Source organism: Telopea speciosissima, chromosome 1 (assembly GCF_018873765.1).
Source record: "Telopea speciosissima isolate NSW1024214 ecotype Mountain lineage chromosome 1, Tspe_v1, whole genome shotgun sequence".
Lineage (NCBI taxonomy): Eukaryota > Viridiplantae > Streptophyta > Magnoliopsida > Proteales > Proteaceae > Telopea > Telopea speciosissima.
Window position 1 is genome coordinate 23528 of NC_057916.1, and position 11653 is coordinate 35180.

General features: G+C 37.7%; 1 long non-coding RNA gene across 1 annotated transcript; it reads right to left on the reverse strand.

Annotated features, from left to right (window-relative positions):
* Positions 1-285: 285 nt before the first annotated feature.
* Positions 286-11014, reverse strand: LOC122643959. The gene is made up of 3 exons (XR_006330201.1): positions 10991-11014; positions 7570-7577; positions 286-449 (listed from the first exon to the last, which is right to left on the reverse strand). It is a non-coding gene; the product is annotated as an uncharacterized LOC122643959 (long non-coding RNA).
* Positions 11015-11653: the final 639 nt, after the last annotated feature.

Sequence of the window (11653 nt, forward strand, 5' to 3'; positions counted from 1 at the left end):
TCTCACTCTGCACAAATTGGTGAAACTGTGACTATTAAGCAGGGCAAATTAACATCTTAAAGTAATCGCAGTTATTATATCCAGGCTCAAAAAATTAAAAAATAAACCATCCAAGGTCACATAAGTAATCAAAAGAACCATCGTAGACAAGCTTTGGGTTGATTCATGCAAATCATGCTTACCCACTTATGCAAGAAATTTAAAAAATATCTAATTGTTAATTGGTCATCTACAAACCTTTGGAGTCCCATCCCCTAAGGCCCCAGTACCAGAAGTGCTCTCCTGTGCCAAAGTTCCATTATGTGAAGGTGATTTCCATAAAGAAAATGTAGACTCGGGGAATCAGCCTCGGGACTATCATCCCTACCCTCAGAAGCGACAGAAGTAGAATTAACCGCTTTTGGAGGAAGTATCTGTTCTGCTGCCCTGTCAACATTGAGAGAACCATTCTCTGATCCAAAGCATTTATGGTTTAGTATGAACAATGAATAAAGGCCACAAAGAAAGCAGTCATAAACTATAAATAAAACTCCGAAACATCAAAATATAGAAAACACAATTAGCATGGAAGTGGACGACACCTGTAGTTGAGGCTTGACCATGAGGTCCAACCTGCTTTTGTGACTGCTGTTGCTGTTGTTTATATTTTTCTAGTATGGCTTGCCTTCTTTTCCTGTTCTCCTCCTTAATTCTGTCAACATCCTCCTCTTCTTCTTCCGCTATTTGTAATGAAACCCTATCTTCATAATCTTCTTCTACCTCTTCATCTCTAAAAGCAGAGAGCAGCATAAAAGATAAATTTGAAGTAAGCTAGGATACATCCAATGGTTAAATGACATTGTATACCTCAGTGGTTTCTTTTCACGCCTTTCCAGATCATAATCCATGATGCTGGGCACCTTTACTGGATCTTTTTTTCCTTTCCTGTAGTGGTAATCTGGTTCTTCTTTCAAATGCCTGGAATCTTTCGACCTATCTCAACCACCATATCCATCATTATGACCATCATATAGATGTTTGCCCATCCAACCACTCTCAGTCTCCCTACCTCTATCTTTATCCCGAACACTTTCCCTCTCCCTTTCCCTCTCCCCCAACCACTCCTAGTTTCCCTACCTCTATCTTTATCCCTAACACTTTCCCTCTCCCTTTCCCTCTCCCCCGCCTGTCACACCCCGGCCCGGTTATTAAGGGCCAAGTGTGGCGGGATGTCTCTGACATCCAACCAATCCCCAAGGATCACAAGTGCAGTACCCTATTCACAATCATTGCTCACGAACAGAATCGAAGCTGAAACAATTTAATTAATAGAGATAACATCATTAGTAAGAGAAGTCTAAATGATATTTCATTTATATAAATGATAAGGCTTGTGATACAACTATACAGTTCTCAAAGGTACTACAGAGTAAAAGTATACAAGAAACTATTCTATAACTATATGAAGCATTTATAAAGCATAAAAGAGCGGGGAGGTAGCCTGGACTATCAGGCCAAAATCAGGAGGTTGCCCAATCATCACGTGCGCACGAAGTATCGTGCACTTCAAACTCCAGCGCCGCAAATCCAACATTAGAAGTAACTAAATCACCTGAAAAAGAAGGATATCCACAGGGGTGAGCTCTCAACTGAGCCCAGTAAGGGGGGTACAAGCATACAAACACAATAAATCCATGATGCATGTGCTAAACTAACATGTTCCTAGCATAGATACTAAGTCTCATGGGGTATAAGTACTACTACTAGTGGTAGATGCTAACCTCGGTCCCAGAACTAACCCTTCGGTTACCCGAGCGAAACCATTCTACCACGGTGAGGACCCGCCAGTTCCGGAACTAACACATCGGACCCCGACAGACCCCCAAATGACCAACTCTGCCTGTTTATTCCCACAGCGGAATTAGGGACCCGCTAACATGGGACAGAAGATGGCATCCCGGAACTAACACATCGGTCTCTGCCACGGGTTGTCCAACACCTATCCCCCTGTTGGTAAGGGGCGCAGTACTGAGTAATGAATATCAACCTAGCCCAGTGCAGTCTAAACATGATGAGGCAAGCATGATCTGAGTTATAAATTACCGAATTCCATCATCATAAATTCACATCATATAAATAGTCAATGCAAATGCAATGCAGTATGTCTTTGTGCAACCTATTTTACATGCAGTCTAATGCATTAAATAAAAGCTAGAAAACTACATGCTCCAGGTATAGAGGTAATGATGCATGAGCATGGCATTCAGCATAAAGTTGAAATTAATGTGATAAACACGCAGGAAATTAAGGTCGAATCCCCTTACCTGTAGTTGTAGCTAGCCTAGGTGAATAAACTCCAATAGGCGGTAAGACAGACAAGAGACAGTCCTAAATATGAGACAAGAATATTATAGATTAGTTATAGAAGGAATTTTAGGTGAGTTACCCACCAACAATCCAACAAACCGACTAGAAAACAGTAGAAACAGCCCTAAACAACATACCAAACACCATGCAATAGATTCTAGGATGGTCCAAGGTCAAGTCCCAAGGGGTCTAGGTCATAAGAGCACAAAAATGGGGGAGCCGTATGCAGACTTCCAGGAGCCGGTCAACCGCCCCGGGCTCGCAACAAAGATCCGGCCGCCGTCCGATTTGGGGGTTTTGCTCCAATTGCATGGATCCTTGCATACAAGGCCCTAATTTGATGATTTAGCACCAATTCAAGGTGGGTCAGTCTATTTGGGGCTCCAATTTCATATTTGGCTTCCTAATTTAGGGATTTCATAATTTAAACCTAAATTAGTTGACTTAGGGTTTATGGTTTGCCATTAGAAATAGCAACTGGGCTGATTAGAGGTACAACCATGAAGATTCAGGCATAGCTGAACCTAAACAGCACTAAACAGTAAGAAATTAGGTGGAACTTCCACTGTTTAAGCTTGGATTAAAAGCTTTAATGGCAGAAATCTATTTAGGCATAGTCTAGGCTGAAATTAGATCAAATTTAGAGGAGGAGATGGAAACAGCAAGGATTCTCAGAGCTTACCTTAAATCAGCAGCAAGAAGGGATGATGGCAGCCTTGCAATGGAGGTTTCAAGTCCAAAATCGGATGAGGGAGCTAAGCTTTCAAGAGCAGCCCCAATTTCTCTCCTCTTCTCTTCTCTTTTCCTCTTTCTTTCTTTCTCTCCTAAGCTGGAACGAATTTTCAGTTTTCTCTAACTTTGTAAAGTGATTTGTAAATAGTATAAGAGAAGTTATATATATATATATATATATATATATATATATATATACATATATAGGATACTTAACCACTAAGGGGCAGAACCGTCTTTTGGTCATAAATTATTTCTAAAATTGATTCTTTTGTATTTATTACCTTATTCCAGCCATAGAATGATATCATGCGACAGTAAAGGTCATCCGAACACGGGTAATTGTCTGGAACAGCATTCCCCACTGGGGAACTGGGTCCCACAGAGTCAATTTTACTAAAATACCCTTCTAACCCTATTTAGTCGTACAAAACGTTATATAAATATATTTTAAATTATACTTACATTGAGTTTAATTAAGGGGGAGGTCCTGCAGCCTGTCCAGCCAGCAGACCCGATACAGGTAGCTCTGGTGCGGGGTCCCACAAGGTAAAAATTACTATTCTGCCCCTAATACACTAATTAATTAAAAATACAATATACATACATATAAAATGGAATTCTTACCTGGGATTCGGCCTAAGACAGAGAGAGGCTTCGCAGGCCATCAATCCAACATGCCAAGCTTATGTGTTGTCTTCCGCTAGACACCTCAGACTCATTTAAGGCCACGGTAGTTGGCTGATCGGAATGCCTTTACAGACGAGTCATGAGATAGGTCTGAATTTCTTAATCAAGACGGCCCACAACTTAGAGGCTAGTATGGGCAAAGTTGAACCAGAACTTGAAATCACACAGATTCCAAAAGTTCAAATTTATTATGAAATTTGACCGGGTTTCACACCGCCCCCTCCCTATTCCTGTGCCTATCTCTCTCCCTGTCTGTGTCCCGATCCTTCTCCTTCTCCTTCTCCTTCTCCTTCTCTCTCTCTCCCTCTCTTCTAAAAATAATTATGAAAAACTCAGACTAAGTACAGGACTAAGATTTAAAACCCAAAATCCAAAGCCAAATAAGAAGATTGAGCCCGACATACTAAAATTTCATTTTCTACCACCAAATACAATAATGATAAAAATTAAATAAATGAAAACCTAAACTTATCCACCTTCCATATTTTTCTGTAACCTTCTATCCCATGGAGGTTTCATGCTCTGAAGAAACATGTATTTTGGCCTCAAATCATTGTTATTTTTCCTGCTCCACACAACCTTCTAAAAACCAAACAATCACCTATTATGGTTTAAAATAGTATGCTAGAGCAAAAAAGTATGCCTTGTAAAGTCAGCTTGTAAAATAATATTCTTAATTCTCTCTCTAAGATTTCTGTGATATTTATGATTGCTTCCAAAACAATAGTGTGCCCCCAAACATCCCCTTCCCCCCCCCCCCCCCTCCAAAAAAAAAGGATTAATCTAGTCAATAAAGGAATGGGGAAAAATGTTAACCCAATCAACTGCTGAAAACCGTTATCTATATTTCATGTTAATGTTCATTGAAGACAGAAAGAGGGAAAAGTGAACAATTCAGTCAAAACAAAGGGGGAAGTTTATCATCCTCACCTCATTCAAACGAAAAGAAGGCTGCACGGAGTTTGGATTTTGACTTAGAATCTCTTCCAAGGATTTTTGATACTTCGATAAGGCAAAGAAGAAGTTCTCCTTTCGTATGCAAGGCTTGAGGTGCATGGGGCAACAGTTGTTTTCAAGTAATTCCTTCTCATGCTGCATTTTTAACCAGAGCAAAATACACGAAATTTTATGTTTAGAAAATGTAAACATGACTCTTCATCAAATTATCCGAGGGAATATTTAGAAGAATTAAGTCTTTAAAAGGTAGTAATGTCATATTCCAGAAAATGCTGAAAGTGGTTATTCTTTATACTCGATTCAATTACCTAATCAATGCCAATAGAAAAGACATACAGTGGACACAATATTCAACCTCCCTAAGGTCTAGGAATGAAATAAAAGAACATAAATAACAGTATATACAAATAGAAATAATAGTTAACAGTTAGACAATGAGGACAGCCTATACATAAAAGCTTACCAATACATACGGTACAAATGCAGGGGAAATGGCCAATAATTGTTTAGCTTCCACCAAGGAACGATCCTCCACCGAAAATATGATTATGGCCTCCCCATCCATTATATTCTTAATGATGGCCATAAACCTATACGGCACAATATGTACTCAAAAGAAATCAATTCTATGATAGACATTTGTGAATGTCTGTCATCTCTACAAAAATAATTGTGTGATCAACATTACAGATTCTATGGGGTCAAATTTTTTGTTCTTAGAAAGAATTGCTGGTTGGTTGAATGGCGAATCTCATCTCTATATGTGCTTGGGCACAGCTGGCAGAGCTTCTGCATGTATCTACCTAGGAGTTTTTACACTTCATACATGGCACATATTGGTAAAAGAGTTGATAAAGCAACAAAGATTTCCTAAAATCCAAGATGGGTACCACCTTATACTCCTCGCAGTTGATACAATAAAGGCCTTCATAATCAGCCCGGTAAATGTTACCATTTGCAAGAACTCGAGTAAAATTCCTGATCATTTTGTCTTTAAGGCAGTACACATGGCTTTTCCATAGGTCCAACAGACTACGTCAGGTCAAAGAGGTTTTCTTATAGGGCAGCTGAACTAGATACATTGAGTTTACTTTGGATCTACAAAATCACCGTACTATGATACCCAGCTTTTCTTTATTTAAATAAGTTGCAATACCAAGTAACATTTTAGAAGTTCAGCATAAGTATGCAATTCTCATTAAAATTAGCATAGTATGTTCATTTGCAATCAAATTGAAGTTTCATCAAGTTTAATTTGCTCGATGTGATAGTGTCTGATTGTTTAAGTGATCAGATGTTAATTTGGAATCAGATTTAAGTTTCATCCACTTTAATTTGTTATTCATATTAAAGTGCTGGGTTGTCTAAGTGTTAACTGTTGTATTTGACTCCTAAATCCAGAGTTGCACTAAATTTTTTACCATGATAACACCCCCAAACTAGGCAACTCCCTAAGAGGTTTTTACCTATTTTCTTTTGCTAGTTACTTAAAAATACTATTACTTTATTGATGGATTTTGTGTTCTATCAATATCTTCATGAAGATGTGATCACATTCAACCAACTATAGACAAAGTCCTAGAAGTCTCTAAATATGGTTCACCAGTGAAACCTTCTTCAACCTCACAAAGTCACAATAAATAACAACTTTATAAGAAAATTAGAGGATAACATATAAAACAAATATTCTATCAATCGCTGAATTACAATACATCGCTATGGAAAGCATCCATGAATGCCAAAACACATTTCTCTAACCGCAATCGCAGGCCATCACTAAAAACCCATAACATACTGCTCATGTGGTGCATGTACAAATTACAAGAAAAAGGAGAGCATATGGGATTATCAGCAGGTCCAAAGTGGCCTCAGTTAAACATGCTACCTCAGGCAGGACAAACCATATACTTAATTTGGCTATTCAAATCAGTTTTCTATTATACACAATTTTCCAGAAACCTAGTTCAGCTTTCTGTTATCTACATTAAATGTTCAGCAAACAAAGAATAAAACCAACACTCTGAATGTGAGACTGCAAGAGCTTAAGGCAATTAGAGGGGAGAAGAAATAGAACGACATCTACAGTTTTACGAACGCCAGCAGGTCTCTCTCCGAAAATATCATCACAGAACATACATGCTGATCTCTCTCTGCACAAATTGTTGAAATTGTAACAATGAAGCAGTGGAAATTAACATCTTAAAGTAATCGCAATTATTATATCTAGGCTCAAAAAATTAAAAAATAAACCACCAAGGTCACATAAGGAATCAAAAGAACCATGGTAGACAAGCTTGGGGTTGATTCATGCAAATCATGCTTACCCACGTATGCAAGAAATTTAAAAAATATCTAATTGTTAATTGGTCATCTACAAACCTTTGGAGTCCCATCCCCTAAACCCCCAGCACCAGAAGTGCTCTCATTTGCCAAAGTTCCATTATGTGAAGGTGATTTCCATACAGAAAATGTAGGCTCGGGGAAATCAGACTCGGGACTATCATTCCTACCCTCAGAAGCGACAAATGTAGAATTAATCGCTTTTGGAGGAACTTTCTGTTCTATTGCCTTGTCGACATTGAGAGAACCATTCTCTTTGATCCAAAGCATTTATGGTTTAGTATGAACAATGAATAAAGGCCACAAAGAAAGCAGTCATAAACTAAAAATAAAACTCTGAAACATCAAAATATAGAAAACACAATTAGCTTGGAAGTGGACGACACCTTTAGTTGAGGCTTGACCATGAGGTCCAACCTGCTTTTGTGACTACTGTTGCTGTTGTTTATATTTTTCTAGTATGGCTAGCTTTATTTTCCTGCTCTCCTCCATAATTCTGTCAACATCCTCCTCTTCCTGTTCCGCTAGTTGTAATGAAACCCTATTTTCATAATCTTCTTCTACCTCTTCATCTCTAAAAGCAGAGAGCAACATATATGAAAATTTTGAAGTAAGCTAGGATACATCCAATGTTTAAATGACATTGTATACCTCAGTGGTTTCTTTTCATGTCTTTCCAGATCATCATCCATGATGTTGGGCACCTTTACTGGATCTTTTTTTCCTTTCCTGTAGTGGTAATTTGGTTCATCTTTCAAATGCTTGGAGGTTTCAAATCCAAATCCAAACATGAAGATTGAGCCCGACATACCAAAATTACATTTTCTTCCACCAAATACAATAATAATAAAAAATAAATAAATGAAAACCTAAACTTATCCACCTTCCATATTTTCTATAACCTTCTATCCCATGGAGGTTTCATGGTCTGAAGAAACATTTACTTTGGCCTTAAAAGAAATTGATTCATTCTTATTTTTTCTGCTCCATACAACCTTCTTAAAACAAAACAATCACCTAGTATGCTTTAAAATAGTATGCTAGAGCAAAAAAGTATGGCTTATAAGGTCAGCTTGTAAAATAATATTCTTAATTCTCTCTTTAAGATTCCTGTGATATTTATGATTACTTCCAAAACAGTGGTGTACCCCCAAACACCCCCTCTCCCTCCCCCCCAAAAAAAAGAATAATCTAGTCAATAAAGGAACGGGAAAAAACGTTAACCTAATCAACTGCAGAAAACCGTTATCTATATTTCATGGTAGCGTTCATTGAAGACACAGAGAGAGGGAAAAGTGAACAATTCAGTCAAAACAAAGAGGGAAGTTTATCATCCTACCTCATTCAAACGAAAAGAAGGCTGCACGGAGTTTGGATTTTGACATAGAATCTCTTCCAAGGATTTTTGATACTTTGATAAGGCAAAGAAGAAGTTGTCCTCCTTTCGTACGCAAGGCTTTAGGTGCATGGGGCAACAGTTGTTTTCAAGTAATTCCTTCTCATCCTGCATTTTTAACCAGAGCAAAATACAGGAAATTTTGTGTTTAAAAAATGTAAACATGATTCTTCATCAAATTATCCAAGGGAATATTTTGAAGAATTAAGTCTTTAAAAGATAGTAATGTCATATTCCAGCAAATGCCGAAAGTGGTTATTCTTTATACTCAATTCAATCACACAATCTATGCTAATAGTCAACCTCCCTGAGGTCTAGGAATGAAATAAAAGAACATAAAAAACAGTATATGCAAATAGAAATAATAGTTAACAGTTAGGGAATGTGGACAGCCTATACATATCAATACATATGGTACAAATGCAGGGGAAAGGGCCAATAATTGATTGGCTTCCACCAGGGAACGATCCTCCACCGAAAATATGATTATAGCCTCCCCATCCATTAGATTCTTAATGATGGCCATAAACCTATACGGCACAATATGCATTCAAAAGAAATCAATTCTATGACAGACACAAATGTCTGTCATATCTACAAAAATAATTGTGTGATCAACATTACACATTCTATAGGGTCAAATTTTTTGTTCTTTGAAAAAATTGCTGGTTGGTTGAATGGTGAATCTCATCTCTACATGTGCTTGGGCACAGCTGGCAGAGCCTGTGCATGTGTCTATCTAGGAGTTCTTACACTTCATACATAGCACATATTGGTAAAAGAGTTGATAAAGCAACAAAGATTTCCTAAAATTCAAGATGGGTCCCACCTTATACTCCTCGCAGTTGATACAATAAAGGCCTTCATAATCAGCCCGGTAAATGTTACCATTCGCAAGAACTCAAGTAAAATTCCTGATCATTTTTTCTTTAAGGCAGTACACATGGCTTTTCCATAGGTCCAACTTACTACGTCCAAAAGTCCAACAGACTACGTCAGGTCAAAGAGGTTTTCTTATAGGGCAGCTGAACTAGATACATTGAGTTTACTTTGGATTTACAAAATCACCGTACTATAATACCCATCTTTTTTTTTATTTAAATAAGTTGCAATACCAAGCAACTTTTTAGAACTTCAGCATAAGTATGCAATTCCCTTTAAAATTAGCATAGTATGTTCATTTGCAATCAAATTAAGTTTCATCAAGTTTAATTTGCTCGATGTGATAGTGTAGGATTGTTTAATGGTTCAGATGTTAATTTGGAATCACACTTAAGTTTCATCCACTTTAATTTGTTATACATATTAAAGTGTTGGGTTGTCTAAGTGTTAACTGTTGTATTTGACTCCTAAATCTAGAGTTGCACTCAATTTTTTAATACGATAAAACTCCCCAACTAGGCAACTCCCTAAGAAGTCTTTACCTATTTTCTTTCGCTAGTTACTAAAAAATACTATAGCTTTATTGATGGATTTTGTGTTCAACCAACTATAGATAAAGTCCTAGAAGTCTCTAGATATGGTTCATCAGTGAAACCCTTTTCAATCTCACAAAGTCACAATAAATAACAAATTTATAAGAAAATTAGAGGATAACATATAAAAGAAATAATCTGTCAATCTCTGGATTACAATACATCACTATGGAAAGCATCCTTGAATGCCAAAACTCATTTCTCTAACCGCAATCGCAGGCCATCACTAAAAACCCATAACATACGGCTCATGTGGTGCATGTACAAATTACAAGAAAAAGGAGAGAACATGCTGACCTCAGTTAAACATGCTACCTCAGGCAGGACAAACCATATACTTAATTTGGTTATTCAAATCAGTTTTCTATTATACACAATTTTCCAGAAACCTAGTTCAGCTTCTATTATCTACATTAAATGTTCAGCAAACAGAGAATAAAACCAACACTTTGAATGTGAGACTGCAAGAGCTTAAGGCAATTAGGGGGGAGAAGAAATAGAACGACATCTACAGTTTTACGAACTCCAGCAGGTCTCTCTCCGAAAATATCATCACAAAACATACATGCTGATCTCTCTCTGCACAAATTGGTGAAATTGTAACAATGAAGCAGTGGAAATTAACATAAGGAATCAAAAGAACCATGGTAGACAAGCTTGGGGTTGATTCATGCAAATCATGCTTACCCACGTATGCAAGAAATTTAAAAAATATCTAATTGTTAATTGGTCATCGACAAACCTTTGGAGTCCCATCCCCTAAACCCCCAGCACCAGAAATGCTCTCATGTGCCAAAGTTCCATTACGTGAAGGTGATTTCCGTACAGAAAATGTAGGCTCCAGAAGCGACAGATGTAGAATTAACCGCTTTTGGAGGAACTTTCTGTTCTACTGCCTTGTCGACATTGAGAGAACCATTCTCTTTGATCCAAAGCATTTATGGTTTAGTATGAACAATGAATAAAGGCCACAAAGAAAGCAGTCATAAACTAAAAATAAAACTCCGAAACATCAAAATATAGAAAACACAATTAGCTTGGAAGTGGACGACACCTTTAGTTGAGGCTTGACCATGAGGTATAACCTGCTTTTGTGACTGCTGTTGCTGTTGTTTATATTTTTCTAGTATGGCTAGCTTTATTTTCCTGCTCTCCTCCTTAATTTTGTCAACATCCTCCTCTTCTTGTTCCGCTAGCTGTAATGAAACCCTATTTTCATAATCTTCTTCTACCTCTTCATCTCTAAAAGCAGAGAGCAGCATATAAGAAAATTTTGAAGTAAGCTAGGATACATCCAATGTTTAAATGACATTGTATACCTCAGTGGTTTCTTTTCACGCCTTTCCAGATCATTATCCATGATGCTGGGCACCTTTACTGGATCTTTTTTTCCTTTCCTGTAGTGGTAATCCGGTTCATCTTTCAAATGCCTGGAATCTTTCGACCTATCTCGACCACCATATGCATCATTATGATAATCATATAGATGTCTGCCCACCCAACCACTCTCAGTCTCCCTACCACTATCTTTATCCCGAACTCTTTCCCTCTCCCTTTCCCTCTCTCCCTCCCCCTCCCTATTTCTGTACCTATCTCTCTTCCTGTCCCAGACCTTCCCCCTGTCCCTGTCCCGATCCTTCTTCTTCTCTCTCTCCCTCTCTTCTAAAAATAATTATGAAAAACTCAGACTAAGAACAGGACTAAGATTTAAATCATA